Source organism: Rhinatrema bivittatum, chromosome 5, assembly GCF_901001135.1.
Source record: "Rhinatrema bivittatum chromosome 5, aRhiBiv1.1, whole genome shotgun sequence".
NCBI classification, from domain to species: Eukaryota; Metazoa; Chordata; class Amphibia; order Gymnophiona; family Rhinatrematidae; genus Rhinatrema; species Rhinatrema bivittatum.
The window spans coordinates 189,407,734-189,426,038 of record NC_042619.1 but is presented as its reverse complement, the minus strand read 5'-3'; positions in this window follow the sequence as shown (position 1 = coordinate 189,426,038).

Below are 18,305 nucleotides of genomic sequence, written 5' to 3'. Positions count from 1 at the left end.
GGCACAAAGGCAAATTAATTGCAAATAAATTACTGTTAAGATTTTAATGCAAATATAAATAAAGTTTGGATAAAATAGTCATCTATAATGCTGTATGTGATTGTACACTAATCTGTAAAAACAGCATATCATGAAAGAAATCTGTGTGTGCATTATACTGGGCATTATCAATGGTGAATGTAGTGACTTTTTTGTCTTATAAGCAATATAGTAAAATAATCCTTTAAATGTATATATTACTCAATAAGCTTCACCATAAAGATAGAAAGCAGAAATTTAGAGCAAGGGGCGTTTTCGTTGAGAATAGAGTTTTTCTGAATGATATTTCTGGTCCATCTCTAAAAGGATGGGCATTTGCTCTACGGCTATACAAGTGACTATGAGTCATTAGGAATTTACTGGGTGGAGAGTTAGAGAAAGGCAGCAAGTAATTGTGCTTTCTAGGGCTCTGGGAGAAAAGAGTGCAGATTGCCTTTTCTCTCTACTGAGAGGGTATTTTTTACTTTGTCTTATTGGTTAGAGTGGAGCTCAGCAAATAGTTGCATGAAAGTTACTTTCCCAATTTAAAAAGGAGAAGGAGACTCATCTGGGAGACTGAATCAAACCAACCATGTATTGTAATACCAATTTTCTATAGAAGAAAATGATTTCAAGTTCCAAGTGGGGTCCTAGAGAAAGGAAGCCCTTGTTACTCATGCAGTTTGAGAAATTGACTTATTGTAAATTTTTCTCTTTTGGGACTGTCTTTTGGATTTTGTGAAGAACTATTTTTCCTGTACTTTGTCCTACTTTTGTGCTACTTTACTTTATTTTTCTACATTAAATTATTATTTTGTATTGGAATAGAACACTTGATGTGTGGACTTGTTTATTGAAAGACTGTGTGATGATCCCCATGCATCTTAGATGTCCCCCATGGAGTTACAGTCAGTTTTTCTTCAAACCTGCCATATCCAAAGGTAACTCCATTGACCCCTTGCCTATTTTTGGAATTTTCTGGAAATAGGGAGTTACAAAGAAACACTGTTAGGTTTAAAGTATTAAACAAAATGTATGCTGTCAAAGTGAACATTTCTACAACTAATATCAAACTTTATAATATTTATATTCAGCCTTTAAAGAAATGTTTTAATTTTTTCATATACTGATCAAGAATTTGATTTGAGCGTTTAGGATGCTCATGTGAACATTGGTTTTTACATTGTGGAACTCCTAGTATTCTTGCAAAAAAGAAGTTGAAAAACTAGTGATAATTAATATATTCCTTATGATGAAGTACCAAGTGATCAACTAAAAATACTGAGATCTATATTCAAAGGGGTTTATCTGGTTAAGTTTTCCAAAGAAGTTTAGGATTGCCTTAGAGCAGGCCTAAAGTTATCAGAGTTTGTGTTCTTGGAAAATTTGAACCTTGAACAGCTACATTCAAAATAAAGGAGATTAAGTAAAAAAAAAAATATTCTGGACTAGCAGACCACAATCTGCCTTTCCCTAACTCTGAAAATAAGTAATACATATCAGGGTATAGTATCCAATAGGGATGTGAATCGTGTCCTCGATCGTCTTAACGATCAATTTCGGCTGGGAGGGGGAGGGAATCGTATTGTTGCTGTTTGGGGGGGTAAAATATCGTGAAAAATCGTGAAAAATCGTGAAAAATCTAAAAATCTAAAAATCGCAAAACCGGCACATTAAAACCCCCTAAAACCCACCCCCGACCCTTTAAATTAAATCCCCCACCCTCCCGAACCCCCCCAAATGACTTAAATAACCTGCGGGTCCAGCGGCGGTCCGGAACGGCAGCGGTCCGGAACGGGCTCCTGCTCCTCAATCTTGTTGTCTTCAGCCGGCGCCATTTTCCAAAATGGCGCCGAAAAATGGCGGCGGCCATAGACGAACACGATTGGACGGCAGGAGGTCCTTCCGGACCCCCGCTGGACTTTTGGCAAGTCTCGTGGGGGTCAGGAGGCCCCCCACAAGCTGGCCAAAAGTTCCTGGAGGTCCAGCGGGGGTCAGGGAGCGATTTCCCGCCGCGAATCGTTTTCGTACGGAAAATGGCGCCAGCAGGAGATCGACTGCAGGAGGTCGTTCAGCGAGGGTTCCGGCGCCTCGCTGAACGACCTCCTGCAGTCGATCTCCTGCCGGCGCCATTTTCCGTACGAAAACGATTCGCGGCGGGAAATCGCTCCCTGACCCCCGCTGGACCTCCAGGAACTTTTGGCCAGCTTGTGGGGGGCCTCCTGACCCCCACGAGACTTGCCAAAAGTCCAGCGGGGGTCCGGAAGGACCTCCTGCCGTCCAATCGTGTTCGTCTATGGCCGCCGCCATTTTTCGGCGCCATTTTGGAAAATGGCGCCGGCTGAAGACAACAAGATTCAGGAGCAGGAGCCTGTTCCGGACCGCTGCCGTTCCGGACCGCCGCTGGACCCGCAGGTTATTTAAGTCATTTGGGGGGGGTTCGGGAGGGTGGGGGATTTAATTTAAAGGGTCGGGGGTGGGTTTTAGGGGGTTTTAGTGTGCCGGCTCACGATTCTAACGATTTATAACGATAAATCGTTATAATCTCTATTGTATTGTGTTCCATAACGGTTTAAGACGATATTAAAATTATCGGACAATAATTTTAATCGTCCTAAAACGATTCACATCCCTAGTATCCAATCCCTTCCCTCCAAAAGAAAGAATTAAAACAAATTGTTGGGCATAGTCACATGAGGAATTTCTCTCCAACAAAATGGAAATGCCACCTGACTCACCCATAGCTTTTACCATCACCTGGACTACCCAAAAACCACAAAGGCCACGAGGACCATGGCAAATTTTTACCACTTCTCGTGACTTTCAGCATTTCTGTCTGAGCAACACCGAATACAACTTAGGGTGGAAGGAATGTGGGGTTACAGATGGGGTGGCAGGGTGGAGGTAGGTGTGGTAGGTGATTAAGGAGGGTTGGTAAAGGTTAAGAATTACTCAAGGTCAACATTGCATTTTCCATATGGAAAGTGCTTCTTGGGCCGCAATGGCCCATAACTTATTTTAATTCTTTTGGAGGGATTAGGAGGAGAGGATTGGGTGAAATTACCAATGGGGCATATTTTAAAAGGGTTACGCGTGTAATATACGTGCGTAACCCTTTAAAACCCCTCCTGTGCGCACCGAGCCTATTTTGCATAGGCTTGGTGATGCACGCAAGCCACGGGACGCGAGTATGTCCTGGGGGCTCAAAAAATGGGCAGGGCGTGGGTGGGAAGGGCGCATGGCCAGATGCCTCACCACTGCTGCTGGGCTCGGGGATCGTGTGCTGGCACTCGACCAGCACACGCAACCTACGCCTGTCCGGAGGCAGGCGTAAATAATAAAACAAAGGTAGGGGGGGATTTAGATAGGGCTGATGGGCAGGTTAGATAAGGGAAGGGAGGGGAAGGTGTGGGGGGACAGAAGGAAAGTTCCCTCCGAGGCCGCTCTGATTTTGGATCGGCCTTGAGGGAACGGGGAAAGCCATCAGGGCTTCCCTAGGGCTCGGCGCATGCAAGGTGCACAAGTGTGCACCCCCTTGCAAGCACCAACCCCGGATTTTATAACATGCGCGCGGCTGTGTGCGCATGTTATAAAATCGGGCGTAGATTTGTGTGCGCACAAATCTATGCCCGTGCGTAGGTTACAAAATCTGGCCCAATATGTTTTTTTACTTATTTTAGGTGGTGGGAGGAGTAGGGATTCAGATCCGCTGGCCCAGAAGATTTTCTAAGTATAGCTGGGAAAGGTTCAAGTATATCTGTCGAAGAAGGGCCACAGCGTCTTACAACAAATACTGGCAAACTTACTGAGAAAAGTTTTAAACTAGGATCAACAAGAATGGGTGATCACAACCCTAAGGTAAGTAGAACGTTAAATACTTGTGTAAACATTGGAAAAAGATAAACAGTGGAGTGTCTCAGGGACCTTTTTAATATATTCATAAATGATTTGGAAAGGGTTACGATGAGTGAGATGATCAAATTTACAGGTGACAAAATTATTCAGAGTAGTTATTGTGATAAATTACAGGAGGACATTGTGAGGCTGGATGACAGATGAAACTTAATATGGACAAGTGGAAGATGAACTACACCAATATACCAAGGAACTCAGCAATTTATACTGCCCAACTTTATTACATCTGAAATTTGATAAATGTAAATACACGTATCATATATACATATACATCCAGCTATGTGAGGACATGTATAGCCTATAATTAAAACTTCACAAATCTTTATGACCCTCCTCCCTACACAACATTCATACTACCATCCACATCACACCAAACACACTCCCTTATAGATAATGACTAAAAATTAATACATGTGATTAATGTCTATTCAAATACCTTCTTACATCACAAAATTGTTCATGTTGAATACATATGCATCTGTTACATACAATGCTTATCAATTCTTCATGCACAATCTGTATACAGGAAAACATATACAGTAAATCTATTATATACAATATTATTTTTAAAAAGCATACACAAAAACACCCACTAAAACATTTTACGATGCTCCGACGAGACCCGTTTCGCCCGTCATACCAGGCTTCCTCAGGGAAAATACTTAGTTCAAACACTGTGGTATTCGTGTGCTCTTATCTTTAATATTGAATTGCTGTCTTCTTAAATACTGTATTTCTTCCCGTATAACACATCGTCACTAAGCCCGTGGCATCTCAATCGCTATACATGTCCTCACATAGCTGGATGTATATGTATATATGATACGTGTATTTAAATTTATCAAATTTCAGATGGAATAAAGTTGGGCAGTATATATTGCTGAGTTCCTCTGGTATATTGGTGTAGTTCAGACACAGGACAGAGGTATTGCATGAGAGTTCTTTACCAAGTGCAAGATGATGCATATAGAGAATAACTCGTGCTGTAATTATATGATATCACCATAGTGGATAATACATTAAAATTGTTGGCCCAGTGTGAGGCTATGTTCAAAAAGCAAACAGAATGTTAGGAATTATTAGGAAAGGTATGATGAATAAAATGGAGACTGTCATAATGCTTCTGTATCACTCCATTGTGAGACCACAGTTTAAATACTGTGTACAATTCTGGTCACTGCATGTCAAAAAAGATATAGTTGTACTGGAGAAGCACTGAGAAGGGTGACCACAATGATAAAGGAGATGGAATTGCTCCCCTATGAGGAAAGGCTAAGGAGATATTTAGCTTGGATAAGAGAAAGCTGAGGGAGAATATGTTAGTAACATTATTGCCGGCAGCGAAAACACTGCCAACTCTGCCCCACCCTGCCCCGACTCCTCCCCTCCCTGCTCTGACTCCTCCCCTCCCCCTAATTTGCATCATATCGCATGTGAAAAGGCCCTAACGCACGTGATAAGGGTTTAGAAAATAACCCCCTTGAATTGCTAAATGTGAATCTATTATTAACTCTTTCAGATAATGCAAGCAATAGGGGAGACTCCATAAAGTTAGCAAGTAGCACAATTAAAACAAATTAGAGAAAAAAATGTTTCACTCAATGAACAATTATGCTCTGGAATTCATTGCTAGTGTATGTGTTTAAGACAGTTAGTGTAGCTAAGGTTGCCAACTGTCTCCATATTTTCAGGACAGGTTGATTCAGCCCTGGTTTTACCGCACTGCATGCTGGGACTTATTCTATTTTCCCTATTGCATTCCTTAAGAAAAGCAAGATTATAATTATCTGCATGCAGGGGAGTAAAACCAGGATTGTATGAAACTGCCTGAATATTTGGAGACTGTTTTAATCCTAATTATAGCTGGGTTTAAAAAAGTTTTGGATATGTACCTGTAGGAGAAGTACATAAACTGCTATTAATGAAGCTGACTTAGGGAATAGATACTTCCTGTTACTGGCTTTAGTAGCATGGGATCTATTTAATGTTTGGGTTCTTGCCAGGTAACCTAAATTGGCCACTGTTAGAAACAGGAAGCTGGGCTTGATGGACCATTGGTCTGATCCAGTATTGAAACTTCTTATGTTCTTATTAGGGATGTGCATTCTTCTGTTTCGGCCACCCCAAAAAATGAAGGAAATTTTCCCGAAATTTCGATTTTCGGGGTTAGTGCGCGCTAACTCCCCGTTAGTGTGTACTAACATGGAGTTAGTCGGCCCATACCCTTCGCAACGAACGCCAGAGGCCCACCGCAGCCGATCGAGGACTACTTGACTGCCAGACCCATTCCCGACGTCGGAAGCCCACCTCCAGCTGATGTCATCGGAAGCACTGGGTGAGCTATTTAAAAGCTTCATTCTCTCCAGGCGCCACACGCCTAAGGAGCGCAACCAAAGGAGCAGGCCCCTGTGCATGCCCCTTCGCGCTGCCTCTCCCGCACTGACTCGGACAGCGCAACAACGATCCACCTTCGATCACCCATCAACTGAAACAATTCTCACATACAACCATCCAATTGCTATCCAGCAGATCCGACTGTCTCACAACTCAAACAGCTCGTAGCAACTGGTGCGGGTGACCTATCGAGGTCCGAGCCCCAACGCGATCTTGCGGCCTACTTCTCTTGGCCTCCAAGCCTATAATCGTAGGCCCCAAGCCTACAATTTTTCTCCTCCCCCCTAAATCCTAAAATAGCTTTTCACCACCTCTACCCACCGCCTCTACCCACATCCTCCCAATATTTCAACCATCCTTACTAGCCCCTTCAAGCAACTGAACGATAATTATGCAGACTTACAATATACCAATACTCAAACACTACAATCATATCTCAAAACACATCTCCCCTCCATGATCACTCTCCCCCTCTCCCAACTCATTGGTCTGACTGCCCTATCCCTCATCCTCCTCAACGCATAATCAATAGGCAAAAAAGCACCTATTCTCAAAGACACTCTCCTAGACATTAACCTCGACATCTGTGCTAATACAGAGTCTTGGCTTAAGGAAACCAACATTGTTCTCCTAAACCAACTCCCCACCGACACATACGACATTGTCTCTGTTCCCAGACCCAAAAATAAAGGCAGAAGAATCCTCTTAGCAACAAAAAAGGAACTCAAACTAGTTCACCAAACCATTGACACACCACCAAAACTCAAAACTGGTCTCTTTAAATCCCTGTTTCTTCAAATCTGCCTAATATACTCCCCCCCAGAGACACTAGACACAAACTCCTCCCCCTTATTGAATACATTGCCAAGAATATTAATATAGACACCCCAGCTATCATCCTTGGAGATTTTAATCTCCACTTCGACACTACCTCACGTGCACCCTCTTGTGACTCTATACTAGAGTCATTAAATGCCATAGGCTTTAGACAGATCATTAACAATCCTATCCCTAGAGCCGGTCATACCCTAGACTTCATTTTCACAAATTCCCTCATACAGCCCGATCCCCCCCCTCCACACACACACACACACACACACACACACACACACACACACACATATACCCCCATCCCCTGGTCTGACCACTATCTCATTAAAACTACCTGCTCCATTAAGAACCCTCTCACCCCCACAAACTCAAAAAATACTTGCAAAAGATATGATCTCATCACAACCCTCTCTAACACCCTTGACAATTTAGATCTGGCAGACACATACATTGCGCTTTCATCCTGGTACAACCTCACCAATATAGTGGCTAATAAAGTAGCCCACTACAAACCAGAGAAATAAACTCCTTGCAAAACACAAAAACAGAACCCTGGTACACGCAAGAATTAAAAAATATGAAACACAACCTCAGAAAACTAGAAAAGAGCTGAGGCAAAGATCCAGCCCCCACCCTCCTCGCAAAATACAGAATATCCCTGCATAACTACCGTGAAATGTTAAACAATACCAAAAGAGATTTCTACGCCCTCAAAATCCACCAACTACAATATAATGCCCAAACCCTTTTTGAATTTGTAGCAACCCTAACTAAATCACCCCTTGCTCATATACCTGATGAAGAAGCCAGTACAAAATGCGAAGACCTCGCACTTTACTTCCAGGATAAAATCAACAAACTGATGACACGCTTTCCCTCAACCTCCCCACCCTGTAGAATTCCCCTAAAAAACCTCCCCACAGAACTAAACTCTTTCGAAACCACCACCGCTTCAGAAATTGAATCCATTCTTAAGAAAACTACACCATCCTCTCATCCTTCAGACACCTTCCTTACAAAATATCTCCTTTCCATCCCTAACATAATTGCCCAACCTATAGCCAAATTCATAAACATCTACATCACTCAATGCTCAGTCCTTGAGTGATGTAGATGTTTAAGAACATCAGTCCTCAGAAGGGTCAAGCCTATATTTAAAAAAAAAACTAAGCTTGACCCTTCTGATCTTTCCAACTACCGCCCTATTTCCAACCTACCCTTCTTATCTAAAATCCTTGAAAAATAGTCAATCGTCAACTAACAGATTACCTTGACAACCAGCTACTCCTCTCTCCTTCACAATATGGATTCCGTAAATACCACAGTACCAAAACCCTCCTGCTGTCCATAGCAGACCACCTTATTAAAGGCGTTGACAAAGGCCAATCACACATTTTGGCCCTCCTAGACATATCCTCGTCCTTCGACACCATCAACCATAACATTCTCATACAGCGCTTCAGCAAAATAGGAATAGCTGGAGTTGCCCTCAGCTGGTTTAAATCTTATCTTAGCAATAGGCAATACAAAATCAAAATTAGAAACAACGAATCCAAAGCAATCCCCCTTAATCAAGGTGTTCCACAAGGCTCCTCCCTTTCCTCCACCCTTTTCAACATTTACCTACTACCCCTCTGTCACCTCCTCTCTGATCTTGGTCTTCCGCACTTTATATACGCGGGTGACGTACAAATACTCATACCAGTGACTGACTCCCTACCTAAAGCTATCAACATCTGGGAATCCACCCTGCACTCAATTAACATTCTATTATCCAATATACATCTTGCCCTCAATACGGCAAAAACAGAACTAATGCTCATTTCACCACAAAATGGCACTAATACTTTCCCCCTACACTACTCGCCCCCCACCCCCTCAATTTCGTTCTCTCAGCCTGTAAGAGACCTAGGTGTCACATTAGACAACCAAATTAACTTAAAAAAATTCATCACCCTAAAAAAACTAAAACCCCTTCTTCACCACACCGATTTTCGTACTGTACTACAAGCCACCATCTTCTCAAAACTTGATTACTGTAACACCCTCCTCCTAGGTCTTCCCAAAAACACCATTCACCCACTCCAAATTCTTCAAAATGCTGCTGCCCGTATCCTCACTAACACCTGGAGAAATGAACACATATCACCCGTCCTCAAGGAATTACACTGGCTCCCTATTGCTTCCCGTATCCAATACAAGACCCTCTCCATCATCCACAAAGCACTACATAATCCCAACATGAACTGGTTCAATGACTCCATTCTATTCCACATCACCTCTAGACCGACCAGAAATCAATACCTGGCCACTCTACGTACCCCTGCCCCCAAACTCACTAACCTTGCAACAACAAAAGCTTGTGTGCTTTCCATAACCGGTCCCACTCTATGGAACACTATGCCAGTTGATCTACACTGAGAACTCTGCCCAAAGAAATGTAAGCAGAAACTAAAGACCTGGCTGTTTAAACAGGCATACAGCTAACCCCCCCCCCCCCCCCTCCACCTATTCTGTCCACACATTCCCTGCATATACTCTTTCCTTTTGTATAGTCTGAATAACCTGATAACCTCTTACCCTGTATATAATTACCTAGCGTTCCAGTTACTATTTTGTCCTATTTGCCTGTAAAATTTGAACTATTCTGTACTTAGTTATCTAACCACCAGCTTCTAATTTATCGTATTTATACAGTACTCGATAAAGTGTGTTAAGCTAAGTTCATGTTGAATGTAAACCGATGATACTCCCAATGAATGTCGGTATATAAAAGCGTTAAATAAATAACATAAATAAATAAATAAATATTATAGAAACTTAAAATGCAGCAACATATGCTTCTTTAGGAAGGAAACAGAATCTATATTGATGGGAGGGTGAATGGCTAGGTGATATTGGCCACCTCATTTAGACCTAGATTCATCATTTTGCTATAAATTTTGTGAGAATTAGGGATGTGCACAATTTTTTTTTTCGGTCAACTCCCCGAACCCGAAAACATTTTCCGTTTTGTTTTCATAAACAGAGCAAAATAAAAACCCAAAACACCCCAACCCTTCAAATTTACTTAATTACAACCCCCCTCCAAGACTTACTAAAAGCCCTGGTGGTCCAGCGGGATCCTGGGAGCGATCTCTCCCTCTCGGGCAGTCGGCTGCCACTAATCAAAATGGCATCTGTGGTACTTTGCCCTTACCATGTGACAGGGGCTACCGGTGCCATTGGTCAGCCCTTATCACATGGTAGGGGCCAACCGATGGCACCGGTAGCCCCTGTCACATGATAAGGGCAAAGGGCCACTGGCGCCATTTTGATTCCTGGCAGGCCCGATGGCCCGAGAGCAGAAGATCGCTAACAGGACCGCCGCTGGTACACCAGGGTTTTCAGTAAGTCTTGGGGAAGATCGGGATGGTGGGGGGGATTGTAATTAAGTAAATTTGAAGGGTTGGGTTGAGTTTGGGTTTTTTGTTTTATAAATGTGCCCCTCACCCCCCCCACGCTAACCCGAAAAACAAATGTTTCCCGAATTTTGGGGAAAATCTGTTTTGGGATTCGGGTCTCCTGAACCAGGATGAATTAGGGAATTTTGTTGAAATTGCCTAATTCGTTCTAGATGAATCCATATCCCTAGTGAGAATAGTTCCCGTGATTAAAATAAAGGGGGCATGGTTAGGGTAATTTTCCAGATACAACAACACATATTAAATTAATTGCACCTGTGATTTTTTTTACCTCACAAGCTGATAAATGTCCAGTTTGGGCTGGTGGAGGGGGAGAGAGACAGAGAAAGAGAGACAGAGAGAGAGAGAGAGAGTGAGAGAGACTGTTTAAAAGGCTCTTTTGTAAGTAAACTATTTATACCATGGTTAAGGCCTTGTAAAAGGGGCAACTAGTAACTCAGGGTGAGGTTTTGGTGGTGCCTGAAATTTTGGGGGGAAGTTTTACATGCACAGTCAGAGCTATGAATGGCACAGTAGACATCAGTGAAGATTTTATGTGATTTGTAGTGATGAAAGCTACTCAAAGATGAGATTGCTATATGTACTCTTGACCTAGCTTGATAGCAGCTAGGTAGAGTGTATCAAGCTAGGTCAAGAGTACATATAGCAATCTCATCTTTGAGTAGCTTTCATCACTACAAATCACATAAAATCTTCACTGATGTCTACTGTGCCATTCATAGCTCTGACTGTGCATGTAAAACTGCCTCCCAAAACCTAGGCCACCACCAAAATATTACCCCAAGCTCAGAATGGCCCCTCTTACAGTGGTATAAATAGCTGCTTTATATGGGTATCTCCCCAGAGGCTCTCTTTCTCCCTCCCCCCCAAAAAAAACAAACAAACAGGATTTACAATATTGTATTGCAAATTCTGGTTCAGCCATAACACAGCCATTACAGGGATAACACCAGGAAAAAAGGTATAGTTATTTCCAGCGTTAAATCCTGTGATTGCGTGTGTTACCTAATTGTGTGCAGTGTTCAGCCCCCTTCATTTTCATAAACTCCTCCCAAATTCTTCCCACTTGACTAAATTTTAAAAATTTGCATACACATCTCATGATGCATTATTTATCACATGCATTATGGAGTTATCACGGCCGATAGAGCCATAACACCCTAACACAATTTGATAAATGACCCTGTTAGATTGCAGCTTTCTAGGAATATACATCTCATAATATAATAAAAAGATCTGATGCAGACGCATAAAGATACTGGAAAGTAATTTCTTGCTGCCTAAAGCTGTGTGCTACAGGGATTTTTTTTTTTTTAATATAAAGCAATTAATTGAAGAGGCTAGTAAAAAAAAAATTGTGCACAGAGAAATGACAGAATGCAAATAAGATTTGATTTGTAAAACAGGGAAATATGACTTGATTGGTTATGACTGAGCATCTTTCAATTTCCAAAGAAATGAGGGATAGTACAATCAGCTCCTCTAAAGTGGTGGGACTGTTTTGTTCTGAATCTCACAAACAGTAACTTAGTTATACCATTTGTTTATGAACATCATGGATATTATAAGGCATCAACAATTCATTACAGAAACTACATTCCCCCGAAGAACTGGAACTTATGCATCAATGAAGCATGCATGAGGATAGTATGTGCAAATCTGGACATAAAGTAAAAGCCATTTACTAATGTACGCAAATATACATGTGCAACATTATTGTTAAAGTTGTGTGTATTTTAGATCAGGCATGCACATTTGAGAACATAATATAAAATACATGTGTATGAGTTTGCAAACCCATTTGCACATGCATATGGGCTCACACACAGCTATTTCAATTTACCCTACCTGGGAATAGCCACTACTTATCACTGTACAAATTAATTAATTAATTGATTTATTTGTTTTGAACTTTTCTATATCGACATTCATGTGGCAGGATACATATCATATCGGTTTACAGTGGAACACAATATTGCAACAAGCATTACATATAACCAGGGTTACATGGAACTAGGAAAACTGGATAATACTGGGGGTAGTGTTAGCAGCTGTTAACAAGAGAGACATGTAGCGAACGTAGAGACGATTAAGCAAAAAACTGTAAATCAACACCAGAGAACTTTAAAATAAATATAAATAAGTATGTGTACAATAATAGGCCTGTGAAGGATGGTCATGGAAATGATCGTAGTGGTATGGTAATGGTAATGTCCGTCTGGTTATGGATAAGCTTGTTTGAATAGCCAGGTTTTGAGTTTTTTTTTTAAAGTCAGTGGGCATGGTTCTTGCCGGAGATCTGGTGGAAGAGCATTCCAATGAGAGGGCCCAGCAGTGGAAAGGGCATGTTTCCTTAAGGCTTTCTTTATTGGGGGTGCATAGAGATTGCCTTTGTAAGCAGATCTAATAGGTCTGGAGGATTCATGGAGATGTAGAGGTAAGTTAAGATCAAGAGGTGTTAGATTGTGCATGGCTTTTTAGATTATCATAAGGACTTTGTAGAGAATATTAAATTTGATGGGAAGCCAATGTAGGTTGCGAAGCATGGGCGTAGTATGCTCTCTTCTGTTGGTATTGGACAGGATCCTAGTGGCGGAGTTCTGTATCATCTGCAGGGGTCTGATAGTGTTTGTTGGAAGACCTAAAAGGAGTGAGTTACAGTAGTCGATTTTTGAAAAGATGAAGGATTGAAGCACCGTGCGGTAGTCATGGAAATGGAGGAGGGGTTTCAACTTTTTCAGTACTTGAAGTTTGAAGAAACAGTCTTTTGTGGTTGTATTGATACATTTTTTTAGGTTGAATTGTTTATCAAGAATAACACCAAGGTCTATGACATGCGGGGAGATATTAATTTGAGAAGAGATTAGTATTTTGTTTAGTCCATACTTGTCGTCATGTGATATGATAAGGATCTCCGTCTTATTGATGTTAAGGACTAGGTTAAGGCTAGAGAGGAGGTGGTTGATTGATTAAATGCAAGTATTCCAGAAGCTGAGGGTGTTGGAAAGGGATTCCTTGTTAGGGATTAGTACCTGCACATCGTCAGCATATATGTAGTGTGTTAGATTAAGATTTTCTAGAAGCTGGCAGAACGGAAGAAGGTAAATGTTGAAGAGAGTTGGAGAGAGGGACAAACCTTGTGGGACTCCCAAGGAGGAGCTGATGGGGTGGGATTCTTTGTTGTTAATTTTGACCTTAAAGCATCTATTACTAATAAAAGACTTGAACCATCTGTGTGCCGTCCCTATAATACCAATGTCCGTGAGGCGATCTAATAGTATTGCGTGGTTCACTGTGTCGAATGCTGCAGATAGATCAAGAAGAGCAAGGAGATATGGTTGTTTTTTTTCTAGGCTGAGGATTATAGAGTCTGAGAGTGAGATTAATGGTGATTCTGTATTTAGTGATTTTCGGAATCCGAACTGTGCTGGGGCTAGAATTTTGTGCAAGCCCAGATATTCAGAGAGTTGCTTGTTGACAATTTTTTCTAGAAGTTTCACAATAAATGGAAAGTTAGCTATCGGACAGAAGTTGGCGGGATCCACTGGAGACAGGTTTGGTTTCTTTAGCAGCGGTTTGAGAGTCGCGATCTTAAGGGCGTCTGGTACTCGCCCTTGAGCAAGAGAGCAATTAATGATTTTGAAATAGGCTTCACAACGATTTTTGGAATGGAGATAAGGAGATTTGATGGTATTGGGTCCGAAGGATGAGAGGATGGCTTGAGTTTCTTGAGCAAGAATTCAATCTCCAGTGAAAAAGTGGGCTTGAATGATTCAAGTCTGGAGTTTTGTTGAATAGTGGTGTTATAAGGGAGATGTGATTGATTATTGTTGGAAATAAGCGGCGCTACCAGGTTGGAGATTTTTTATCGAAGTAAGTAGCTAGTTCTGTAGTTTTGGTTTCAGCTTGGTCATCGGGAATAGTTGGTGGGGCCATTTTTGTAAGAGATGAGACGTACAAGAAGAGGACTTTGGAGTCAAAGATGAATAGTAGATCTTTTGGGAGAAGAAATCTCTCTTAGTTCGGAGGATCGTATTCCTGTAACATGGTATCTTTGTAGGTGCATGGTATCTTTGTAGGTGGCCTGCATCTCTGAGGATGGGTTTTTTGCCATCTGTGTTCTTTGCTTCTTAGATCTTGTTTTAGGGATTTCAATTGTGGTGTGAACCAGGGTTTTCTGTTGTCAGGGGTTGGGTGTATTACTTTGGTAATTGTAGGACAGATAAGATTGGCTACTTTATTGGTTATCTTGAACCATGAGGTGGTGGCTGCCTCAGCATCTGAGAGATCAAGGTTGTCAAATTCTTTGGATAGGTGGGAGCTGAGGTTGTCTAAGGAGCACGGATTCCTGAATTAGATAGTGGACTTGTGAGATGGTTGGGGTGTGGTTTTGGGGTTGTCTAGGGTCGTAGTAATCAGTTGATGGTCTGACCAAGGGACAGGCATGCAGAGTGGTTGGAAGCAAGGGTAATTCCTTCGTTTAGGAATATTAGATCCAGCGTGTGTCCAGTTTTATGAGTGGGATTGTAAGTTGAAGTCTCCCAATATTATAGCTGAAGAATCATAGTTAATATGTTTGGCAATGCGTTCAATGACATGTGAGGGGTCTGATTCTAGGAGCCCTGGGGGGCATATATAAGGGATATTTGGAGCTTGGAGGATTTGAAGAGAGTGAATTCCAGATTTGCTGCAGATTCTGAGTATTGGAGAGAAAATCTTAGGTCTTTTTTTGCCATTAGGAGAAGGCCACCGCCTCTTTTTTTGGGTCTAGGGATTGTGTGTATGTCGTACATCTGAGTGGGAAGTTGGTTGGTTAGAACTGTGTCCGTGGGTTTCAACCATGTTTCTGTAATTGTGCATATGTCGGGTTTGGCATCCAAAAGATAACCGTTGATGATGTGGGGGGTTTTTTGTGAGAGATTGGGCATTGAAGAGGGTAAGTGAGAATAAAGAGAGGCCCAGTAGTTGAGTGAGAAGGGAGATCGTGATGGGGATCAGCCTCTTGAGTTGAGTGTTAGGGACACTAATGGTTTTGGAGTTGTGTCTGAAGTGGTTGAAGATGATTAGGATTGGGAAGGTCCGCATCTTGGCTGGTGGAGGTTGGTAAGAACATAAGAACATAAGAAAATGCCATACTGGGTCAGACCAAGGGTCCATCAAGCCCAGCATCCTGTTTCCAACAGTGGCCAATCCAGGCCATAAGAACCTGGCAAGTACCCAAAAACTAAGTCAATTCCGCTGAGTGAGTCCGCTGAGTGTCCATCTGATGTGAGTCTGCTGAGTGTCCATCTGATGAGTGTCTGTCCGTTGACTGAGTCTGTTAGGTGAGTCTGCTGGGTGATTGTTGTATGAGTGAATTTATTGTGTTGAATGGGTGAGTCCGCTAAGTGGTCTTTGAATGAGAGAGTCTGATGCGTGAGTCCATTGAGTTCACAGAGTGATTTCACTGAGTCCAGTGAGTCCACTGAGTGAGTCCAGTGAGTCCAGTGAGAGAGTCCGCTGATTTTCTGCCCGCTGAGTGAGCCACTGGATGAGTCCTTTGAGTGACTGTCCGCTGAATGTGTCTGCTGCGTGAGACCGCTGATAATCCGTCTGATGAGTGAGTCCGCTAGATGAGTCCTCGGGGTGTCTGTCTGTCGGGTGATTCTGCTAGAAGTCAGTTAGCTGAGAGGTGAAAATGGAGGAGTGATATGGATTAACTTGGTCTGGGCATATTAGAAGGTGTTGATGGATCGGCAGGATGGGAACTTTGCGAGGAATTGTTAAAGGTGTGCACAAAGGGGCGCACAAAGGGGCAGGCCCCTTTGTCGTGCTCCTTCGGCGCGATGCCAGGAGGACGGCAGGTATTTAAATCCCCAGAGGTCGCCGACTCGTGAGGACACCGGAGCGCCCAGCTCCAGATTGGCTGGTGAGCTGGGTACGAGAAAGAGGGGCGTGTGTAGCCTGAAGAATTGGCTGGCTGAGAAGAGGAGCAAGATCCACCTCATGGTCAGCGGGGGAGCCCGTTGGAAGTAAGAGCAGTATATTGAGGCCTTACCCCGACGGGCTTTCAGCGCCGACTGCGCAGGCCCCGACTCAGCTACTCTCTTTGTCCATCTGCGGGCCCGATCGCCTCAAAGAAAGGACGCCGGGAGGATGGCAGGGATTTAAATCCCTGGAGGTCGCTGGCTCGTGAGGTCACCGGAGCGCCCAGCTCCGGATTGGCTGGTGAGCTGGGGACGAGGAAGAGGGGCGTGTGTACCCCGAAGAATCGTCTGGCTGAGAAGAGGAGCAAGATCCGCCTCATGGTCAGTGGGGGAACCTGTTGGAGGTAAGAACGGTATTGAGAGGCCTTACCCTGACAGCTTTCAGCGCCGACTGCACAGGCCCTGACTCCGCTACTCTCATATCATTTATTTACTGTTTGAGATCATGCATCAGGCTTTTAATATTCACCTTATACTGAGTTAGATCGAGGGTTCATAAAGCCCAGCACCCTGTTTCCAACAGTGGCCAATCCAATCCCGGGGTATACACCATCCAGTCCAGGCAATCTGTCACTCTTCAGTTTGTCAATATGGCCTACCACATCCTCCAAGCTCAGCATGATTTGGCTTAGAATCATCACCCCTGAAAACCTTGTTGCTGGAGGATGTGGTTGGGGCAGTTATCTTAGTTGGGTTTAGGGAAGTTTTGGGCGTGTTCCTGGAGGAGAAATCCATGGACTGCTGTTGGTCAGGTTGGCTTGAATCGTAGCTACTGCTTGTTACCAGCATTGGTAGCATGGGATCTATTTGTTTGTGTACTTTCCAGGTCCTTTTGGCCTGGATTGGCCACTGTTCAGAGCGGGATGCTGGGCTTGATGGACCCTCGGTCTGACCAAGAATGACATCTTATATTCTTAGGTTTGGAGACAAGGGCTGGGCACATGTGGAACTAGGCTGGACAGGCTGGGCAGATTGGGAAAAGGGAAGGCACTGGTAATACAGGGAGCGGATAACAGGGGCAAGACTTAGGCAGGTAATGATGAGACCAGACAAGGACAAGAACAAGACAAGACAAAGCAGATCAAAGAATACAGAGGCCTGAATACAGCTGTTCAGAAGGCCCATAGGCCACTAAGCATAAAACCTGGAGGCCTGGAAAGGAGATACTTGGAGGCCAAGAGGCCATATGACTAGGCAAGACAGAGCTAGAAGACCCAGAGGCCACAGAACAATACTAGATACTATAGAACAGAACTAAACAGGGAGTCAAGTAGACTTGATGACAAGGCATCAGATATTGCAAGAGGTAGGAATAAATAGGCCAAGTCCTGCTGAGTCGTGAGCCCATGGTGACTATGGCTGGAGTGAGAGCAGGTGTTGTTCCATGGAGAGCACTGGTGGAAGGGAGGCTACATAGTAGGCTGGATCCTAACACATGGGTTCAATTACCCCCCAAACAAGTAATAAATAAATTGCAGGCAGCAAGTATTTCTTAATAGAAATGAAATACTAGAATAGTGATCTTCACCCAGTCCTTGAGAACCTCAATCAGTTTGGTTTTCAGGATATCTACAAAGAATATGTTAGTATTCTGTTAGGGTAGTTGGTAAGTGGGCCCTGGGCCGAAGAGAGAGGTGATATAGCCCACAGGAAGGAGTCCCGTGAGCCTCACTGTCGGGAGGCAAGATCTCAGCTGACATCATAGAGGCAGGTTAGA